The following is a 12,077-nucleotide window of genomic DNA, read 5'->3' as shown; positions in this document are numbered from 1 at the left end:
TCCATCCATCCATCCATCCATCCATCCATCCATCCATCCATCCATCCATCCATCCATCCATCCATCCATCCATCCATCCATCCATCCATCCATCCATCCATCCATCCATCCATCCATCCATCCATCCATCCATCCATCCATCCATCCATCCATCCATCCATCCATCCATCCATCCATCCATCCATCCATCCATCCATCCATCCATCCATCCATCCATCCATCCATCCATCCATCCATCCATCCATCCATCCATCCATCCATCCATCCATCCATCCATCCATCCATCCATCCATCCATCCATCCATCCATCCATCCATCCATCCATCCATCCATCCATCCATCCATCCATCCATCCATCCATCCATCCATCCATCCATCCATCCATCCATCCATCCATCCATCCATCCATCCATCCATCCATCCATCCATCCATCCATCCATCCATCCATCCATCCATCCATCCATCCATCCATCCATCCATCCATCCATCCATCCATCCATCCATCCATCCATCCAGCTTACGCCGACCCAGTGGCGGAAGTAGTCTACCTGCTTGGGCCCCTAGGTACGTGTTCCTTTCGTTCCTGATGACGCCAGGAAACCAAGCCTAATGCCACGAACGCTCAGAAATCTATTACGGAGAGCAAATAATGCTCCGGCACACCTTTTGTGATGTACCATGGCACTGAGGCATTTCTTGTACAATGTAAAAGAATACATTGTAAAGACAGAGGTGCACGGTTGGGTGCATGTGTTCTAACTTCATCAGCTTGAATTGCGTGAGGAAAACCTGTCCAAGCATTCGCACTTGCTTTATTAGATGCCTACTGCACTATCAATATACAGGCGGTCTTTTTTGACGGTACAAAATTTTAAGACATAAATCTTGCTGACATTATTTCTATCATTCGAGGGTTCAGATGGTAACCTCCGGATACGGAGCAAGTTGAGCAGTTGTGCGCGTAATTCACGAAGGTACGTTAATTATCTTTTAAATACTTGATTTTGGGTGGCTAAAGCAAATGAGTAGCTTGGAGCCTGTCTTCGACATTGTGTAGTTGAGCGAATATACGCTTATTAAACATGCTCCTGTTAGAGCTAAGAATTAAGAGGTCTCTGAAAGCCTAAGTGACGGGGAAAAAGATTGTGGGTAACACCGACGTGACCGCTTCCAGCCTTTTGAGATTGTCATGAATGACACGGCTACGTTAACATGTTCCTTGCGGCCAGAAAACTGTCGATTTTATTCACATTGTTTTTGCGAAGACAAGCCGTTTAAAGTTGAAGTATCAATGTAGCAATGAACGTGCGTTGCCGAAAGCTTGCTTGGTCACAGAAACGATACACAATTGAATGATAGCGCAGATTTAGCGCGTCACTGCCCTCAAGACATTGCGTTGCCACCGACGGAAGCAAGATAACGAAGTTGAACTGCTTGGCAGCTTCTTAGGAGTCATGCCAGCCAAGGGCGGCAATACTGACGTCACAGGCGCTTTTTTTTGTTGTCGGTTTCGCTTTCAGAAAGAGATAATGCTATAAATACAGTGTCATTCGTTCTGGTCTCGTAGATTTAAACACGGGTTTTAGTGGTCTCCACATCGCGTTTGTTTCCAAGAGTAGATGGAAGCAGGAAAATGTTCGCTCACGCCTGCAAACACACACACACACGCACTTTCTCTCTCTCTCTCGCAAGAGCACACACACTCTTCCTCACACGCTCTCTCTATCTCACGCACAGAAACACGCACACTTTTGTCCGCAGGCATGCATGCTGAAGCACGAACACACACGGTCGCACACGTGCACATTCACACGCCGCCATGCATGCGCAGCAAGCACGCAAGCGCACACACACATGCACTAACACGCAGATACAGGCGTGCACACACGTCGCGAACGCTCGCACACACATACACGCACTCGCGTGCAAGCAGGCACTAGCACGCGCACACACTATACCCTCGCACGCACACACACGCACACACACACACTCTCTCACATACACACGCTCTCTCTCCTTCGCACACACACACACACACACACACACACTTTGTGTCTCCCTCGCACACAAACGCACTCTCCCTCACGCACGTACTCTCTCTTCATCCGTCACACACACACACACACACACACACACACACACACACACACACACACACACACACACACACACACACACAATATACGCACACAGAGGATCCATGCGCATAAAAAACACGCACACATTTGTTCGCAAGCGTGCATGCTGAAATTCGAAAACTCGTTGGCACGCGTACACGTTCACACGCGCCCACACATGCACCGCATGGGCGCGCACACGCGGACGAGCACGCGGGCACAAACACAACACCGCGAACGCTCACAAGCGCATATACGCACTCACGCGCATGCAAGCTCAAATACGGAGGCGCACGCCCGCACACTCATACACAGAGCGCACACGCGCACACAACCATACCCAGGCACGCTCAAGACATGCACACGCATAACCACTCTCTACCATCTCGGCTGCCTATCAAAAGCCTGCGCGTGCCAACAGGCTGCATAACACGCCCTCCACCATTACCTTTTTAATGTCAACTACAATAAATCGCTTCATCGTTTAAATTTGGCGCTTCTTCAAGTCAGTGTGCCCTCTGCCGGGAGGGTGCACAACGATTTCCTCCTGTCGTGGGAGTTCATCCCTCTGTGACCTGTTTTATCTGCTTTAACGCACCACCAATTTTCCGATTAACTGCCAAAATGTATATATTGTTAGAAGGGGCTACCCCGTTATTGTAGTCGGTTGAAACTTTTTGACCCTCGGCCGATATTCTGAAATATAATTTTGAACATTTTTTTCCCCCATTAAGTTACACTTGCGCGTTGCTGTGAAGTTCCGAGGGAGAATGTCCAGAATTCCTGGACATGAAACAACTAAGTTCTCAACCGACACCCGAAGGAGCATTGCTATCATTCGCAAATAGCAGTTGTTTTGTTAATCACATTCGCAAAGAGCAGCCGCCTTGTTCGGTCGTCAGACTCGTCAGACCTCTGACGTTCGAACACCGTAGGTCGTAAAATCATATCTTGCAGTGTGCTTTTCAAACCATTTTTTTTAATAGCTGAACTAACGTTAGCTGGGACGCGTGAACAGCACGCGTGAACGAAAAGCTCCCTAAGTTCGGCCGCAGGTATCTCAGTGCTACGCAGCGGCATCGGCTGTGCGCCGGTTAGTACCACAGTGCTGTGATTTCTTTTACGTGACTTTTAAAGCGGTGCGACTGGACAAATTAGGAAGTGAAGCTGCTATTTTCTTGCACAACTTCTATGCAAACGTTTTTTTTTTTTTTTTTTTTTTACATAAGTGTGACCCGCTATTGCCTTTCGTGCAGTTATCGCGGTGATCGCCAACGAAAGTAATGGCCGTCAGAGTGCCAGCCAATAAGGAAACACTCTAATATGAAAGCGAAGATAAGTGAATACCGGCATAGAGCTCATTTTGGTTATTATGGTCTCAGTTATTGGGAGCACTTGTCAAGGTGTTCTCTATACGTGTATACCGCAGTACAAAACGCTTCCCAGCTAGAATAATGTAACAAATGATGCACAGAAAACAAATTTTCTGCTCTCTAGAGAAACGTCTACAGCTGTTCCTAGCACCAGCCAGCCATGCAGCCAACAGTAAACGCTAGCTTTTTGCCAGATACAGATAAATTTCCTGGTTATCGTCGTGTTTTTCGATGTTAGAGTAGCAAAAGAAACCTAAGCACTCTAGAAAGAAACTTTACACAGAAGAGGCGTTGCGATTTTTTTTTTTTTTTACTTGCAATGGTTTCTTATTTGTCCATTTCGCAGTTATTCCATGCCTCAAGCGTATGACACGCGCTCCTCTTTTCACATAAGAGCACTGTTGTTGAGCAAGAATTAAGGAAACATTCCGATTTTCCTGGTGCCCTCCAGAGTCCCCGCAAGGCTCAGAAGCATGGAGGGTTCCCCGCATCAGGTAGAAAGCTTTCATGTTTCGTTCCTTAATATGCGAAAGCCACGAGTTGTATAAGTTTTGAACTTCTAGTTCAAAAATCTTGGCTTTTATGCCCCCTCAGTTTAAAAAGCTTTTACATTACCATTTAGTCACTCCGATGTTACAACAGTTAATATGATGCTTTGGCATGAGTCTGGAGCCGAGGTCGTTTTCAGCGACAAAACTGGCGGCATTAGTCATCTTGAGAAGAGGAAAAGTAAAGTCCATATAAGTCATCTGTAGCATATCAAATCTCATCGCGGTTATCCAGGTTTGAAACGAGACAGTCGAGAACATTCGTGATGGTTGAGGTGAAGCATAGAGTAATATGCGGTTTTTTGTTTTTCCCCTAAGCATACACTTAAATTTGGATATAACATTCAAAACACTTCATTTATAAGTAGGCCCGTGTCTTCTTCATCTCTATTTTGTATATTACGTGCAAAAGAGCCCTATCTGCAGCATGTGCAAATTATCGCGAATGTTCTGTTTTAGCTTTCGTAAACAGAGGCTGAAAGTAAGATTGTTATTTCCAACCGCATTTCATGTCCCCATCCAAGTAACCCACATGCCCCAAACTCCTTGGACGTATAATACCTGAGCAATGGTGAAATTCGTAGAACTGTGGTCGTCGGTTAGAAAAAGTTACTAAAACAAATTCTAGCGGTAGCACCTTTTCAATAGTACACTGAAAAATGACTGCAGTACGAGCGTTTCCTCACAACAGTTAAGCAACGACGAGATGGAAGGAGCAAAGGAATGTAACGCACCTTGCGGAATCCTCTCCCCCATCTTTCTCCTTATCTCTCACTTCCTTTTTTTTTTCGGCCTTAGTGGGGATGCCAAAAACGAGAATAAGCGCGAATTCACTCCACCTTCGGCGCTATCAGACGATCAGTGCGGCCCAGTGCGAGAAACCACCGTCACTCGTTGCAGCTAGTTCAAGAAAAAAAATGAAGTAATGCACCCGTCAGAGGCAACTACGTTGCAGGAAAAGGAGGAGGCGTTGCGCGACTCATTCAGACCGTCCGCTGCCATTCGGCAGGCTTTAATTCGCTGCATGTAATTCCGTTTCACCCCGTGTCTGTTTCGTAGTCGCCATTCGCTGCTCGAGATCCAGGCCTTCCCAACGTCGGCCAGGTTGGAAGAGCAGTGGTTTGAGAAATAAATTTGTTCCGACAATCGAGCACCGGGCGCAAAAGAATCCAGTCGTGTACCGAGAAGCGCGAGCGGTCCCCTCGCTGCGCTCGCCCCCTGCTCTCTTCCCACGGCTGCCCTTCTCCCGGGTCGCCCCTCCGGCGGCGCGCCTCTTTCGTCCCGCGGAATAATGTTTGTGCGCTTGTGTGTCTCCTTTATCTTACCGAAGATACGCTTTGGTTTCTCTTCTTATTCATGCGCCGTGTCGCGAAGAAACAGCTGGGAGCCTCCGGATTCCTACGCTGGCTCCGCTCTTCTGCTGTCTCTTTTTTTTCTCGCGTCGCAGAAAGAAGTCGGCGCTGCGTCAGTAATACAGATATCGAAATCAATTTCGTTCGCGCGGGATTCTCGTCGGTCCAACTTTAAATTAATTCTTTTGTGCGATCAATTCATCTTCGATAGTTTTGCTGCTACAGAGGGATCCACCCCCTTCTCGGTCCCCAATCTTTCTTATAGCGCCTGCGTCTTTTGTCATTCAAGGAACTTTCTGCCCCGTCTTCATCAGTAAAGAAAAAAAAAGCGTTCCAAGGCCCGTCTTTCCTGCCGATTCTGTGGGACAGAGCAGGAGCAGATTAAATCAGAGAAACCAACTTGAGCGCCACATAAGTACGATACGCTGTAGTTTAAAAGAACGAAATAAAATAGCCCGAGAGAAAGACAGGCGTGCTATTCTGATCACCCTGGCTCAAGCGATTTCTCACTTTAATGTCACTTAATACAGCAGGCTTTAGGTTGGAAGACAAATGAGCGGCACCCGGAGTGTAGGTAAGGGTGCTACGTCGGCGGCAAATGGTTACTTTCACCTTGCGAGCTTGAAACATTACAATTATTATGCACTCGTGCTCGTAAGAGAGAAAAAAAAAAAGTAACATACGTCGTTGATGTGCACCCGACCCATTCGCTTTACCCTTATGCGCCACAAAGTTAACTTTTAACTCGCTTATCACTGCCACAGACGGAAAAATTAGGCGCCCACAAAAGGCAACCGCGGCGCTTATTCCACCCCAAATGCAAGCAAGCGGCAACCCAGAACAAAGCTCGAAGGTCTGGCCCGCCAGGCGTGCCTGCACGTGTCGCGTTTCATGGCCTGCGCAAAGTGTTCAGAGGGGGAGGAGGAGAGGGGGTACCGCGGGCGCATTGGCTCGCCTTCCCGCAAACGCGCAAACACTCCGGCGCTCGCGCGTTTAGACAAATAGAACGCCTGTCGGCGCGTACGCACACAAAACTAGCCTTGGTGCGAAACAATATCGGCTTTCGATGGAAATGCCACTCGCCGCATTCTCCACCTGAATAACGGCGGCCGCCTCCCGGCGGAAACTTTCTCGCCTGACTTCTGCCTCTGGTTCGGGCGTCGTTTGCCGAGGCCGGGAAGATTGCTCTACTGCTCCCCCCCCCTCCCGTCCCCTCTTCCACCCCCCACCCCCTTTCAGTCCCTTCGATTCACACCATGGCCGACCAAAAGGGTGGCGTGGCTCGTGACCGCTGGCTTGTGATCGCTGCCTGTGCCACGCAGTTTATCACCAAGCAAGAAAAATAAAAAAAAAAATGAGAGAAACAGAACTTGGTTTGCAGGACGTGCGCTGAACCACGATGGAACAACAATTACAAACGGCATACGCCCGCCTCCCCATTGCCAATCGGCGCGCTGGGCAAACATCGCTGCTACGTTATAACCAGCTGGATGCCGACGAGAATCGCGGATCGCAGTGCATAGCAGATTGTCTGCCAGCATAGCACGAATGTGGCCTGAGCGTTGACACGGATGCTTTCAGGCCTTTCCATTGATCCGCTTAATGAGGCGCGCAGATTTCGAAAGATGCGCTACAAAAACTTGTCTTACTTCCACCAGAACGACTGGAACCATAAAAATGAAAAAAATGTCTTTGCTTGATTGCCTTGTACATTACATCTAGAGCAGCGTACGGGGAAAAAACTGGCCAGCACAGTACTTCATTCGTTTGGGGCCGTATTTTGGTGAGAGTTTCTTTACAGTTTCATTAATGTCCCTGTTCCTCATAGGAAATCACGAGGCTGCGCACCCATCGGTCGTCGGGGCGGATTACAAGAAATATGAAGAAAAATGGAAGAGGAGAAAAAAGTTATGGGGTTTTACGTGCCAAAACCACTTTCTGATTATGAGGCATGCCGTAGTGGAGGACTCCGTAAATTTCGACCACCTGGGGTTCTTTAACGTGCACATAAATCTAAGTACACGGGTGTTTTCGCATTTCGCCGCCATCGAAATGCGGCCGCCGTAGCCGGGATTCGATCCCGCGACTTCGTGCTCAGCAGCCCAACACCATAGCCACTGAGCAACCACAACGGGTGGAAGAGGAGAATGCTCACGGAATTCTGACCCTGTTACTTCTTCCGACTACTCGCACTTCACTGGTATACACCTAGCAGCCCAATATTTTCCTGCCAATTCTCACTTTGCACCTTACTGTTTCCGCAAAATCATAAAAATTTGTTCTCTATACAAACTATAAATAGCGGTGCGTAAATCATTCTAATCAGGAATATGAATCAAGTGCGTTTGTTTCAGACAACTCAATAAATTCATATTCGAGTTTTTCGAATATTTTATAACGGGTTAATATGCGGAACTGTATCATGGGGGCTCACCTGCAGTGCAAACAAAGAAGCGGGGGGGGGGGGGGGTGACACAGGTATGCTTATTAATTCCACCCCACTTGAATGTGTCGTAGCAATGCAAGCAGGAGTTGCGGCGCAGATTTTTTGGCTGTTTACAAGTTTCTCTGTCGAGCTTATTTCCAAGGATCGTTTTATTGCATCCCAGTAAATAAATCACAATGCTTTTGGCACCCCCACCCCCTACCCCTACAACGCGGGCCGCGCATGTAGGCTCCCTAGGTAAGAGGGGAAGGAAGACGCGGGTGGCACGAAGTGTGTGTTGTATGATGTGCGCGGATTGACAGCATGTGGACAGCGTGGGGGAAGCCGCGGCAGAAGATATATATATATATATATATATATATATATATATATATATATATATATATATATATATATATCATCATATGATTATCATCCTGATGTTGCCATTATGACGGTACCTGTCGTAAGAAAGCACAATAGACGAATATATATATATATATATATATATATATATATATATATATATATATATATATATATATATATATATTCGTCTATTGTGCGTCATAATGGCAACATCAGGATGATAATTTCATGCAGCACCACCACCTGTCTCTGACGCCGCGATGAAGCCTTGAGCGCACAATGCAGTAAAAGGCTATCAGCGGTAGTAAATTCAAGCTGTACAACATCGCCGCATCCCCATGTCTATTCCTTAAGGTATTCTCAAAAATACATTATTGCGGATTTATTTGTTTTGAAATTTAGAGCCCGCATTCGCAAGGCAATTCGTAATATGCGATGTTTGATAATAACAGGTGCCTACAAATTGGGATAGCGATCATGTCATTATCGATGGAGGCAAGCTAATGGGAAAAAAGTATTGCATACCAAAATGGTTCACGACTTCGGTCCCATTTATCGTTAATTTTTCTTTCACAGTTTCCGGCCAGGATCTGCAGAATGGCGCCATCGAATACGCACGTAACCATTTGAAAGCCTACTTGCACTGTAGAGCAAAGCCGCCGTCATCAAGTGCATCAAAGAAAGAGATTATCTTAAGTGCGGCGAACCACTGCATACGACTGACATAATGTTGGGAACGTAGCGTGCTCTGGACCGAGCCTAATCCGATGCCCTCGGGCTGACGAGGCTTGTGCGAAATGATAAAGCAGCTCGGCGCTGGAGAAATGTGTAGATGCTTCCGATATGAAATTGTTAAAGAATACCGAGCTAACTCTCAAGAACCTTCTATGATTGTAGAAACATTTATATGCTATGCGTTTAAAATTGCTTCTTGATATTACAATATAAACGCGCACGGTCATCCTTATTCTGTATCCATTCGATGTGCATTGCCTCGTGCGTCTGCGATGTTCAAAACCACCCAAAAACGCCTGCTGCGTTTCCTAAGACTCACCAGCCTATATGTGACAGCTTGTGAATGAGGGGCAGCGAATGTTTGGGCGTGTGTGTTTGCTACCAACTTCTCCGTTTCCCCTCTTTTCGTCGGCTTTCTCTTCTTTTCCCATTGCAAGGCAGCCAACCAGGCTTAGCCTGCTTCACATTCATGTTTTTGCCTTATCGCTTCTCTTTGCTTTTTTCTGCTCTTAAGGAATATGTGATGGTTTCATTTCAATATCATAGATCGTTGGTAAATGCAGATTCTCAGGAGGAAGCCATTTCTATGAACACGAAGCGCGAAAAAAAAAATAAGAGTAAACGCGATCATGGTTATATGCGACCATCATTAATCGTTTTTATCCGTACATATATACCGAATGCAAATAACAAAAGGAAGTCTACGAAGTGTGACAAACTTTCTTTTGCAGCGAAAATTTCTTCACTCTAAAAGATTCCTCCTTGCGCCACTCTCCCCACCCCTCCTGCGCCCCCCACACTTTTTTCCCTTAAGCTTAAACAAGTCGTTACATGTCAAAACGAGTCTTCACGCCTCGTCATTCTGAAATGGCGCTCTCCTAGACTTAACAGGTGAGCACAGCTGTGGTGCCGCAAAGCGGCACAGCTACGACCATGCAAATAAGAGCTTATGTCTCAAGACACCCGTTTTGCCAAAGCAAAAAAGCAAAAGCTCTGATTCATCTCAACGGCGTTGCTAACAAGGCTTATGCCGCTAGACCTCTCTAATATATGCGGCAACGCTCATCTGACCAAGCTCTTCAGCGACGGAGGTGAAAAAAAAAAAGCATGCAGTAGCAGTACCGCGCCTGAAACAAAGGCAAGTCTGACATGTGCTGCCTCTTAACACTCCCTCCCCCTCCTAACCCCCCTCCGCCCCCATGGTCCTGTGGCCGTCTTTCATATACCTTTATTTTACTTATTCATTTATTTTTTCTCACGGCGAACCTCTCCGGTCATTTCAAATTGCAGTTCACGTTCTGGCGCTAAAACCACCCGGCTTCTTGATGGCATGACTGGGCAATTTCACGCATAATGTCCCGTGGTTTTTGTTCCTTTAGAAAAAATAATATTAATACGGTTTTTGAGAAAATGCAGAGGCTGAGAAAAATAATTCATACCTTCAACAGATCAGAAAATGACTAAGAATATAGTTAGCCTAAGCGTGTTTTGTCTCGCACTCCAGTGTGAAAAGTTATTAAGTGCGAACTTATTTGGACCTAGTGATGCCGATATGTTTGCAGCATAACTAGCTTAACTCTTACCATAAACTGTAATGTGAGTACCGTCATTATGCATTGGGGCTAATAATGAGTTTAGAGAGGCCCTTTAGGGCCGGAGTCGTCGTAGTAACACGCAGTACATCATCGCGTCTCGCGAGCGTTTCAATGTTCGCTTCAATACTTCTAATATTAACATTTATTTACCGATTCTTCCTTACCGCACTCTTATAAGTGAAACGACCTTTCCTCGGCTGTCGAAAACGCACCAACCACAATTTATTTGAATGCAATGGTAGCCATCACAGGTGCGTTTGTTATGCACTTGTCAATTATTATTGCCCCCTTCAGTATAACCCACTTCTCTCTGAACTTGTTATTTACTGCAAGATTAATAGATCTTGCAGTAAGGGGCAGTGAGCACTGCTAGCTCCATCGCTTCCGCTCGATTTATGTTAAAAAAAAAAGACAACCTACCCATAAAAATTGTAAACACTTTTTCCAAATCTTTGTGCAAGTCTTTCTCGATTCTGTAAGGCCTTTTATAAGCGAGAAAGCTGAATAAAAAAGAAATAAAGGCAGGGTTGTAATTGTCAAGGAAGCTACTTATGAGGTTTACGAACATTTCGTGCTACGGCGAATTGTTCACTGCTTTCTGAAAAAAAAAAATGAAAGAAAACTTAGGAGAAGCTACGGTGAACTCTCCTCAGCTCTGCATTAAGCTTTCCTTCCACGGAACTTTATAAAATATGAATGCAGCTGGAACGTCCTCCTTGAAAAATTACACAAGATACATGATAGCAGGATGCCTGTTCTTGTGATGTGATTGTGAAAGCTTGACGCGAAACGGCAAATTTACTTCAGCTTCTGTTTCGTTTTCTTTCTTTTTGAGAAAGGCCAGCGAAAATTCAATTTCGCCCTTCGATTCACCTTTCCACGTCTTCTGCCGAGCTCACGTGATTTAATCACGGTCTTTCGGGCATACTTTAACTGCATCTGTATTCAGGCTGTCGCTCTGGAAGATCTACTTAAGTTCGTTCACATTGATCAGGGACGAGAGCAAACGTAAAAGAATAGGCAGTACAAGCTGTACCGGTGCACTCTGGGAACATAATATGATACCTCTTGAAAACGCCTTTAGAACAAACAGAAGCGAGAACAAAAAAGAAAAGCATACATCAGTGTACCAACAATACACTATGGTCTCCGAATCGACCAGCATACACTTATTTCCGTCATTTCTGCGGAACTGCAGATATTCCGCATTCCCAGGAATGTATTGAGTAGAACGGTGTCCAAGTCTCTGCTTTTCACAGATTTCGCTTACTCCAGGCAAACTTATAAAGAAAAAGTAAGATCGTGTTTTACATGAAGTTTGGGATACTGCGTTGCGTGAGTTGAATTCTATTGGACAGAATTGGTAAGTAGCATCGCTGTCGGTCAATAACTGCGAAGAAGGTTTCCGGACATTCCGAGCGGTAAGAAATAATTTAGGTACGGCAAGCCCCCGTACACTAGCACTGCGTTGCAGGGTACGGGCACGTACCCCGCGAGCGTGTGTGCTTACATATTATATATATATATATATATATATATATATATATATATATATATATATA

This window comes from Dermacentor variabilis, chromosome 1 (genome assembly GCF_050947875.1).
Source record: "Dermacentor variabilis isolate Ectoservices chromosome 1, ASM5094787v1, whole genome shotgun sequence".
Lineage (NCBI taxonomy): Eukaryota > Metazoa > Arthropoda > Arachnida > Ixodida > Ixodidae > Dermacentor > Dermacentor variabilis.
This window is presented reverse-complemented; position numbering follows the sequence as displayed.